The sequence below is a fragment of the Osmerus eperlanus genome, chromosome 2 (genome assembly GCF_963692335.1).
Source record: "Osmerus eperlanus chromosome 2, fOsmEpe2.1, whole genome shotgun sequence".
Taxonomy (NCBI): domain Eukaryota; kingdom Metazoa; phylum Chordata; class Actinopteri; order Osmeriformes; family Osmeridae; genus Osmerus; species Osmerus eperlanus.
Window position 1 is genome coordinate 14,150,163 of NC_085019.1, and position 11,196 is coordinate 14,161,358.

Here is an 11,196-nt window from a genome sequence, read left to right on the forward strand (position 1 = left end):
CGCGCCGCCCGCTCCGCTGCAGTGTGAACGCACTGTAAAGGGTGCTGTGAGAGCTGGAATAGTAAATGTATCTGCTGCCGATGGTAAATTGAACAGGAATCGATGTTCCCGTCGCACACTCACTGGTATGAAAACAACCACGAATAGAAGCAATAGTAATCAGGCTGGTTTTAACATCCATCATATCAGACGGCCACATCCCTGAGCCGTTGATCACAATGTCCAGTTTATTTTTCAGGCCTCTATTATGATTGTCATTGTCACATATTTTTGTAGGCTATATCAAATTAAACGTCGATGAGCTAGCCTCCTTGATTTGGAGCAAGTCATTCAGGCTTTCAGAGTTGTTATTGAATATCTTAGCCACCTACGTATGGAAGGAAATCGTTACCAAAATTCTAATGCAAATGCATTCCAGAAATGCATTTGCATTTTAAGAATGTGGCTGCATTATTTGACTCATAAATGAAATTAGTAATCAATCATCCTATTTGCATTTTAATTTTCTTCTTCAAGAGTGCTCAATCTTTCACTTAATTAAAATGAAAAATAAATAGACATTTGAGATTTAATTTTCAAAACATGCCCCAGCAAATATATACCAAAATTCAATTTGAAATGTAAAATTTGAAAATTCAAATGCATTTTCATTTTAAGAACGTGGCTGCAAAATTGTGACCACAATTCAAATTCAAATGCATTTCCAGAAATGCATTTTCATTTTAAGAACGTGGCTGCAAAATCGTGACCACAATTCAAATTCAAATGCATTTGCAGAAATGCAAAATGAACGAAAAAGCATTCTGAGCGGCGCAGCAGAGTGACGTCAGTAGCTATGAGGGGCCGTGAGGGACATTATTCAGAATACCCTCTCACACACACAACTGAAATGCTCTCACACACACAACTGAAAAGCTCTCACACACACTACTGAAAAGCTATATGCTCACACACACTACTGAAATGCTCTCACACACACTACTGAAAAGCTCTCACACACACTACTGAAAAGCTATACGCTCAGACACACTACTGAAATGCTCTCACACACACTACTGAAAAGCTCTCACACACATATGAAAAGCTATACGCTCACACACACTACTGAGAAGCTCTCACACACACTACTGAAATGCTCTCACACACACTACTGAAAAGCTCTCACACACACTACTGAAAAGCTCTCACACACATATGAAAAGCTCTGACACACACTACTGAAATGCTCTCACACACACTACTGAAAAGCTCTCACACATACTAGTGAAATGGGCTCATATACACAACTGAAATGCTCTTGCATAATATTGTGGAATATAACAGTTCAGTGGTGAATACGAGCATTACAATTACAGTTTTTCTCGATTGTTTACACACATTTTCTGAATGCATACCTCATACTCTCAGAACTCTACACACAAATCAAAAAACACACACACAATGGGCAAAACCCCTCACTTCTCCTGCAAAATTAAACTTAACATTCAAAACAATGTTATTTAATCTCAAAATTGTAGTTTGTTTTCAAATGACAAACACAAACCATCATATGAATAGACATTTATAAGAACCATTTGAACACTGATGTGCTCAATGTAAAACACTATGATGAATGGAAAACACTTCTTCTTCATTCATCATAGTGAGTTAGGCCTTTTTTTGTTCAGTGTTACATTTACTACAGACAGTACATAGAAAAGTGTGTTGTAAAATATTTGAGAATATAGTTTTTATACTCAGAACACAGAAATACACGGTAACAAACATATTTTACGTATTTTTCCCAGAAAAACAATGTACACAGTGTACATCCCAACCAACACAAAGTTGCACATACAGTGGTCTACATACAAAACAACAGAATAATTTACTGTATAGTGTATACAGTTACATTATAGTTTTTTTAAAATTGTTTACACACAAATACTGGTACTTGAGACACAATGACCACAACATGTAACTCATGCACCAACCCCATGAACCAATTCTGCTAAACTACAAGCACAATTCCTGCTTTACACTCAAATTGCAGTTCTAAAACACACTTTTTTCAAAACACTACACATTTTCAGTGTTCAGTTTGTAGCAGAATTTTCCTATGTCCCTTGAATCTCAGTGTATCAGTCCTTTCTAGGGCAGGGTTGTATGTGTTAGCAGAGGGCCGCAACCTGTGTCTTAATAGTTTACTGCCGAGGTGGGACTGAAATAAGAAAGACGGAGAGAAGGAAAGCGAAGTAAAGCAGGAGAGAGAAAGAGAGACATGAGTATAGATGGCGAGGAAGTAAACAAGAGATGAAGTGATAGTTGAAGAAGGGATTTGCCATTCTCTTATCTTCAGTTAGTTTATTGATAATTGTCTAAGAGCATGTTCAGACAAGTCCCAGGCATGTCTTTTCATATCTGACTCCCACAGAGAACCAAATATTTATCTATTTATCACATAATCCTAATAGTAGTGATTACATGTTTTTATGAACTTCGATGGATTTTGAGGAATTCCTGTGTGTGTGTGTGTGTGTGTGTGTGTGTGTGCACACATGATTCTATATCTGTCTGAGATAAACTTATACTGTCGGTTACATTAACACATAGACCCTGTGGTCCACCTACACCCCTTCACCACTCTCCAGTGCAATAGAATCACTGGATCCCCTACAGTTCTCAGTGCATCCCCCCACCCCCCCACGCATACACACACACACACACATACACAACCCTCAGAACTTCCTGACAACACTACACATTGCTAAGTGTGACAAACCCTGACTGCCACTTATTATGAAATCAACAGGGCACAGGCCACTCAAATGAATGAATATACAGAGGCAGAAATTTAGCAAAATACAGTATATTTTTAATAAATAGCTGGTCAATGAGATTGGATGTTACAAAACAATAGTTCACACACACACACACCCATTCATACACTGCCATCAAAGGAGTTCCCCACCACGTTATACAGGCTTATGACAGACCAATCACCCAATAAAGTTCAACACAATCTGTATTAAAACAATACAAATCACTCCACGTAAGTAGGCTAACAGAATCCAGAACTACGTGATACAAGGCTTTAAACACACTCCACACAATAGTGTTTAGGGATCTCAAAACACACAAGATGTCAGAGGCAGTTGCAGTAGATTACACTGGACCTAATATATCCAGAGGGTGGTAGCACCCATGTGGTAGTTAACTAAAAATGACACACATTCGTACAAACAAAATCCCAGACATCCCAAGTCTCCCGGAAGGTCCGGGAGTCTCCCGCATTTCAATAGCGGCTCCCTGACGCCCGCAAATGCTGTACAATCTCCCGGAAATCGGGGATTTTGTATTTCGAGCGAAATACAAAAACTGAAAACCCCAAAGAAATAACAAAGTGTTGGTGGCTCTCTCACAGCCTATGCAGACATCCCAACCTGCAGAGACTCATTTCCGGGAGGTAGCTCATAGCTCATAACTCTCCTTCGTCCAGCTACTAACCTCGGACAAGTAGCCTAAGTTAACTAACGCTATATCATTTTGTAGCTTTACTGTATATGGTTACCTAGCTTGCTACCCTTAGAATGTGGCTGTAACATTAGCTCTGCATCTAAAAGCTGAGTTACTGTCGCTAATGTAAAGGTAGATAGCATCAAGTATGTGTGTGAATACACATGCTGTAACGTGAGTGTTGTACACTTCTTTGTTATTTGGATAACCGTTCTGCTGTTGGTGTTATGGCGCGCGCGATATCCGCCTTTCCCCTCATTGAAATGACTGAGTGTGTACCTCTGCAAACCAGGGTTATCAGATGAGAATGGGCAAATTCGAGTCATCGTACAGCAACGGGGCTACGGCCATTGCGATACATCCATTGTAAACATTAGCGCATGGTGCCACCCCTCCGCTCCTCATTAGCATTTAAAGCTACAGACAACAAAACAGCGCGTTCTGAGGAAAGCTCCTTGTGGGACTGCTAGTAGTGGCTGTAATTCTGCACCAAGGCTGAATTTCGGCAAAGAGACTTCTGATACAGTATTAGGGGACCACTAAGGCCTATACAAAAGCATCCAAAAACAGCATGTCATGTCACCTTTAAGGTGGCTTATTTTAGTTCTAGCTACGTAACCAAGGTAACTTATACTTCGGAACTAGCCTGATCCGTGTCAGGCTAAAAGTCAAGCTAAACTAAAATGTGTTGCAAATAATTTCAAACAGGCGGAAACAGAATCTCAAAAGACAGTTCCGTCGAGTAAATTCCTGCGCGCACAGCACTTTAGTCCGTGTTCGGAAACGTAAATTCAGACTTTTTGAAGTGCAGATATGAATGATTTACATGTTTACTTAATCTCCAAAAAATATATTAATTTAAATAAACAAGTTAAGAAATAATGTCACATTAACTGTTTTCAAAAGCCATTGGTTGATTGACATAAAATAAGGCCTTAGAAACTAAGCAGAGCGTCTAGATAAATTACAATCAATTATGGCGTATCCTTCTTTGACAACCCTGTGGTGGATGAAGGTGCTCAGATTATACAAAGACCATTTATCCCACCAGCCCCAAGGGTCTTCAGAGACAGAAGTAATGCTTCCCTGACCAGTATCTGTGGAAGAAGTATAGGTTCAGCAGGCCCAGCATAGTTTATCTAGATAGATTTAATTGTCATTCTTAAAAAAACAACAACATAAATATATATATATATAGTCAGATGGCTGAGCGGTGAGGGAGTCGGGCTAGTAATCTGAAGGTTGCCAGTTCGATTCCCGGCCGTGCCAAAATGACTGTGTCCTTGGGCAAGGCACTTCACCCTACTCGCCTCGGGGGGAATGTCCCTGTACTTACTGTAAGTCGCTCTGGATAAGAGCGTCTGCTAAATGACTAAATGTAAAATGTAAATATATGAAATAACACTTTAGCAACTCTTAAGGATGGCAATGAACACATAAGAGCAGCCTACCATCCTTTGTAGAAAGTAATAGAAAGGAGAGTAGTAGACTGCAGTCTATGTAGGTAGGCCTAGACTATGTAGTCTGCTGGAATCACACACAAGGAAGCAAACTCACTGTAGCCAAGCCTTGACACTGTTTAGTCTGTCTGCATCTCTGTGTGTCTTTGCATGTGGGACATTCTTGAACAGGAAACTATGCCAGGAAATATGAAGGGTATACCTTGCTCCAAAGCAGTACCTGAATATTATCATCAGTTTTTCAGGTCATCTTGAAACACAAAGAATCAAGGAGACTTTTTATTCAATTGTATAAAGTATTTTCATTGTTTAAAGTAGCCTATATGTTGACAAGCCTCTATATTACCTCTCCTTCTGGCTTCCCCAATATTATAGGTGCAATATACTGTCCCCATGGGTGTATCCAGGCCCATTGGAAGACTCAGGGGGTGACTGCCTGGTGCCCCCATGGTTGAAAAAGTGTTTCTAAAATGCCCTCTAGAGTGGCAAAAATTAGACCAAGTGCCCTACTGTCTGCCATTCACATTGTGAAATATGCTTGAGTGCACAGGATGCCCCATGCAATAAATGACAGTGTGCCCTCTATAAATGTAAAAACATGTCTTCATGAGTTCCTTTATAGTAGAGAAAATGCGATGCAGTACCCTATAAGGTGCCCTTACAATGGTCTAAATTGGACTGTTCCCATGCCCTTTCTTCCAATGGAAAAGGGTGCTGTTATGAAGTGCCCTTTATGCTGCCCCTACATGACAGTGTCCCAAATGTTGCCCTTTCCAAAGAAGACGATTAGATGCTGTGCCCAACAGTCTCCCCTAATGTTCCCACTAGGGCATGCTTTCCCAAAGTGAGCCAGTGACAACCCTTGGCACAGCCACAGTCTGTCACTGTCCAAGCCCCCTCTGGATCTGTGGAGGCAGACTATGTTAATTGGAAATATGGGGCAGCTGTCCATACACTGTCAGCCAGAATAGTAATAATTGGATTTGGATTAAATATGCACGCGTAATATAATAATGATATATTCTTAGTCATGCTGAGCAATTTTAAATGTCTGTTCTGCCAAGCAAAGTGTGCTACAGTTTTGGTCACCTTCTGATCTGAAGTCGGTGCTAGATCTGTGCAATACTAGTTATTTCAGTGAATCCCCATTTTAGTCATGGTTATCTTTCCCTTTTATCTTAAAGCTCAGCATTTAGCCTATCAGTTAATAAATGCGTGTGGCAAAGTTATTTTGGAGGTAATTTATTAATTTTGTTCAAGATGTGAAGACAAAAAAATTATTAGACCACATCAAGTGCAATTAACCATGGCCTTCTTCAGTGTTTTGAATTTTATCCTACAATTTTCAATTGCTGCCACGTTCTTTTTTGGGCTATTATTCTCAATCTCCTGTTGAGAATATCGGCCATAGGCTATAGCCTACTGTCAGAACGGTTTCAGACAGCTCATCAAATTACGCTAATTATCAGTAGGCCTAAATGCATATATATATGTTAAGTAGATTTGGTAGGTCTACAATTTACGCATTTCAACAGTCGTAATGGTTTGACAAGTTGTCTCCCTTGCCATGTTAGTTGCGGCAACATTGCCCTTTTTGGGGACAACTAAAAAAAAACTCAAAAAAACAATTTACGCTGCTGACACAACACCACTCTGCTGGTTTACGCTTTGCTTTTTGCGACATAACTCCTCTTTTCGACGATCGCCTGATCTGGGCTGCACAGTCTAAGCTTATTGAGGTCTATCTTGAATTAGCGTTGCCTGTTAGTGGAACGGAATGTTAGTGGAACGGCTTGAGGCTTAAGTCTAAGTTGACGTTTACCCAAATGAGACTTATTCGTGTTAGCGCGACTTGCGTTAGCGACGTTGATGGAACACCCCCCAGGTTCAGACTGATCTCTGATACATGTTGCACATAATATTTACAATAACGACTTTTACATGATTAAGAAAGAAGTAAACAAATAAAACCATATACCTTAACCCTTGTGTTATCTTCGGGTCATTCTGACCCATCAGTCATTGTGACCCACCGTCGTATTGCGACAAATTTACCTCATACAAAAACAAAGTGAAGCATTTCCTTTTAACTGTCGGGCTGTCTCAGACCCCCCACATTGGAATGGTTAAAAGAAAATTATTTTTATTTGTTTTTGTATTGGGTAAAATTGGGTAAACACAACAATGGTTCGTTATGAACCTTTGGGTCATGTGACCCGAAGGCAGCACGAGGGTTAAGGAGCGTCAGGCTTCCCGCAAACAAACCTCGGAGAGGGAGAGAAAGAGAGAAAAATACGGGGCAACGACAGCAATGCACCTCCTAAACAAGGAGAAATGCTGTTCCCTTATGTGCTCTATATGTAAGCTTCCATGGTTGAAACAATAGTCAGAAACTATGCTTACGAAAGGACGGCCAATGCGCCAGCACAAAAGCAACTCGCAGTCTGCAATCAGCAGGTCTCAACACGTAGCAGTGTTCTTCTAGCGACAGACGACCACGGGCAACACGCGCCAAACAATTCAATGACCGGCTTTACTCAGTCCTGCGGAAACAGTGTATATATACACCCCACCCCATACACCCCACCCCTAAGAGGGCGTGTGCCCAACGCGCTGCAAGTCAGCCCTACCACATACACCCCTGGCTTAAAGTTCACTGTCCCGGTGAACAGTAAATGTTTACCTATTGCCAAGGCCTAAAGGGAGTGAGGGTCATGTTTACTTCAGCCATATTGACAGATAGTGCCTGTGTGGCAGCCTGTGGCAGGCGGAAGGGATTTGGGTGTTGCCCAGCTGTGCTGCGGGTGGAACGTCTGGGGAATGGAATGTGGTCAGGATCCAAATCCAACTCACCAGGGGGCTGTACTGTGGGGGTGTCAGCACCTGGTATACTCTGGGCCAACCCTGGTCCTGTAATGGGGTTAGCGGAGGTAGTGCTCACTGGTGTTGTGCCCGTGGGCTCCGTATTGCTTGTGGGGGAATGGGTGTCCAGAGCATTTTCAGAGCGAGCAGGGGACTGTGGGTTAAGTGCAGTGCCTGGGAGATTCGGATCCGCAGGACCCTGAGCATTTCTCCTGGTGTGGACTATGGCTACTCTAAGTTGGCCTCCAGTATCAGGGTTGTCTTGGCCTTGCCTCCTCTGGTCATCCTCATGGAGCTCCTGGACTGCTGGTGCGGGGCGGCTGGCTGAGTTTTGGCCTGTGGGCACCTGTTTGAGCTCGGAGCGATGCAAGGTCCTGTTGGGGCCCTCCTTCCCGTGTGGCTTGATCTTATAAAGAGTCCCAATCCCGTCCATGCATTCAACAATCTCATACTGTGCCGACCCCCAAATGTCCTGAATTTTATGGTGGCCATGAAAGTGATTCTTACAATAAACTAATGTGCCAGATTGCAATATAGGCACAGAGTCAGGGTCACCACGCCTTCGATATGCTGCCGCTTCTTCCAGATGTTTCCTTGCACTCGTGTAGACAGATGTGAGGTACTCTTGATGCTGTGCCACCCAATCTGTCGGTGGGCTGTCTCCTTCATCTTCGATATTCCCCAGGTCCACTGGTAACTGTGGCTTCTGAACAAACATCAGCTCATAAGGGGAGTGTTGTGTTGAGTGATGCACAGTTGTATTGTAGGCCAACAGGAGCTGAGGGAGCAACTGGGGCCATTTCCGCTTCTTCTCGGGTGGTTGTGTTCAGAGCAAGTCATGCAGTGTCCGATTGAAATGTTCGCATTGACCATTTTCCTCTGGATGGTACGAAGTGGTCCTACTCTTTGTTATACCATAGATGTCACACAAACGCTTCAACAACTCCCCCTCAAAGCTGCGCCCCTGGTCAGAATGAATTCTCCTCGGCACCCCATACACATAGAACCATCTCTCAGTTAAGATCTTTGCTACGGTGGCAGCTTTTTGATCAGGGGTGGGGTAGGCCTGGGTAAACTTGGAAAATACATCTGTTACCACAAGAACATTCTCCTGTCCTGTGTTAGTTCAATCTAAGACAGTGAAGTTTATGGCGATTATCTCCAATGGCTTGGTTGCTAATAGATTTTCCATAAAGGTCCTGGCTTTGGGCTGTGATGCCGTAGCAACTGTACAGCGCTCACACTCTGTACACCACTGTCGAACGTCATGCCACATCTGGGGCCAATAACACCTCTGGCGTATCAAGTCTTTGGTCCTGTCAACCTCCTGATGGCCATGGTTGTTGTGCAAGCTAGTGAGGACTTCAGCCTGTAGTGTCTTTGGTAATATCAGCTGCAGCACTGGGTCCCTTGATGGAGGGGACTGGATTGCTCTGTACAGGACCCCTTCTACCTCATGTATCCGTGGCCACTGCTTTATCAATTGATTCGCCTCCTTGGTTTCCCTTTTCCTTTCTTGACGTGTAGGCGATTGGCCTCTGCGCCAAAACCACAGAAACCGGGAGATATCAGGATCTGCTCCTTGCAGGGTCTGCTTTGGTCAGAATGGGAATGGCGTCCACTGTGCAGGATTCTGCTATCCAAGAAGCTTTCTCGGGTACCCTCTGGGCTTGTATGTTGGCCATGACAATTGGCAGGGGGATGTCTAGCCCCTGCGATACGGAGTGATGGGTGTTTGTGGGGCTTGCTGGAAGCCTTGAGAGGGCATCTGCATTCCGATTGGCCGCCCACGGCCGGTATACAATGTTATAGTCAAAGAGGGCAAGCTGAGAGACCCAGCACTGTTCGACCGCACCTAGTTTTGCTGACTGCAAGTACCGGAGGGGGTTGTTATCAGTGTACATGGTGAATTTGCTGCCGAGAAGGTTCTCTCAAAACTTTTCTGTAATTGCCCACTTCATTGCAAGAAGTTCGAGTTTCATGGCACTGTAATTTGACATGTTCCTCTCACTTGGTCACAAGCCCCGGCTAGCAAAAGCGATTGGTCGTCGCAGCCCATCCTCTTCCTGTGACAAAACAGCTCCCAGCCCTGCATGGCTTGCATCAGTTTCTAAAATGAAAGGTTGATTGAAATCTGCATACCTGAGGACTGGACCTTGGCCGAGCCGTTGTTTCAAGGCACAAAATAAACTTTCACAGGCCTCATCCCAGTGTCGTTCCAGAGGGCCATTGGCTGTAGGAGAGGGCCGTTTTCGGGTACCCTGCAGTGCTCTGACCAATTTGTGTAACGGGGCCGCCAGACCAGCAAATCCATCCACGAAACGTCTATAATAGGATGCAAATCCAAGAAACGAGCGGAGCTTTTTGACAGTGATAGGCCTGCCCCATTCCTTCACCACACAGATTTTCTCTGGATCTGTTGCCACACCAGCTGCAGAGATTACATGGCCCAAGTAGCCCACCCCGGCCTGAAAGAACTTTGCACATTTGCATTTCTTCAATTTTAATTTGAGATTGTGCTCTTGGAGACGACTCAGCACCATTTCCAACCGCTCCAGATGTTGCTTGAACGTATTTGAAAAAATTACAATATCATCCAAATACAGTAGAATGGTATGGAGGCTCTGGTCACCAAAGATCCGTTCCATGAGACGCTGGAAGGTACTTGGGGCGTTGCATAAGCCAAAAGGCATCCCATTTAATTCAAAAAGCCCAAAAGGCGTACAGAAAGCGGTCTCGTGCCGGTCTTCGGGGGCCATCGACACCTGGTTGTAGCCACTAGCTAGATCTAAAGTGCTGAACAACTTAGCACCACCGAGGGAGTCCAGAGTCTCTTCTATTCGTGGCAAGGGAAAGGCATCTTTGCGGGTTTTTGCATTGAGCTGACGATAGTCTACACATAAGCGAATTGAGCCATCTTTCTTTTGGACCACAACTATGGGGGAGGTATAAGGGCTACAACTGGGGCTGGCAATACCATGTGCAACCAACTCTTGAATGTGAGATTTCACCAGATCGTATTGGGTTAGTGGGAGACGCCGATACCTTTGGCGCACTGGTATGTCATCCAGCAGAGGTATGGTATGTTGGAGCAAGTCGGTGCACCCCAAATCCCCATCACTGGAGCTGAAAGCACTACGGTACTTCTTTAACAGGTTTCGAGCATCTTCCTGTTGTTTTGGGGGTAGGGTGGACCAAGTAAGCTGGGAAAAATCGACACCAGGGTCCCTGTCGGCTTGCACCGAATGCACTACGGCTATCTGCTCATGTTCATCCTCCTGGACTTGAAACTGAATGGGGCAGGTCAGGTCAGGAGACTGGACAACATGCAACTCACCAAGTACGGTCTTTGGCTGGAGCCATCGGTCCTGATTGCCTA